The sequence below is a fragment of the Penaeus monodon genome, chromosome 21 (assembly GCF_015228065.2).
Source record: "Penaeus monodon isolate SGIC_2016 chromosome 21, NSTDA_Pmon_1, whole genome shotgun sequence".
In the NCBI taxonomy this organism is placed as follows: Eukaryota; Metazoa; Arthropoda; class Malacostraca; order Decapoda; family Penaeidae; genus Penaeus; species Penaeus monodon.
Genome location: NC_051406.1, coordinates 33,536,630 through 33,537,312, shown reverse-complemented (window position 1 = coordinate 33,537,312; position 683 = coordinate 33,536,630).

The following is a 683-nucleotide window of genomic DNA, read 5'->3' as shown; positions in this document are numbered from 1 at the left end:
CAGTTCTAGGAAAAAATGTGTAACTGAGATGATCTGGCAACATTTACTGCAGTAAACTCAAACCAAAGCAACCAAATGAATACACATTCTGATTCACAGAACTCCTAATTTAAAAGAAAAAAAAAAGCTATAAGAATGTGAAATCAATGTGTAATTAATAAATGTAGATTCATGTTCTGTTCACAAATTACTCCCAACTCCCACACCAAAAAGGTATTATTGTGCCTTATATGAATTCTACGTAATACATTATGTTGTGATGGTTAACAATGCAGGGCTAAGTCCTAGAAAGTGTTACATGTTTATCATTTAGCCGTAAAATAACCATGGTAATAACCTAAATTTTCTGATTGATGAATAATTCTTTAATCCACGTAATATTTTCCCATGAAAATACTCTAACACAAAAAAATCAACTTCCATGCTGGCCTATCACAGATGTACAATACCAACGTAGTGTTTGGTTTCTTTAACCTAATAATCATTTTATTGCATCTAACCATGGTTATGTATTGAAATTCTTGTTATACAGTTTAATCCTTGTCCTGAGCCTTTCAAACATGTGATCCCCACCCCTCTTTTATTACATCATAAAAAGTCTGTTTGGAATTCCTACTGTTTGCTGTATGTAAAAAGCAAAAATGATTTTGTAAATTGCCCACTATTGATGTACGAACGGGTAA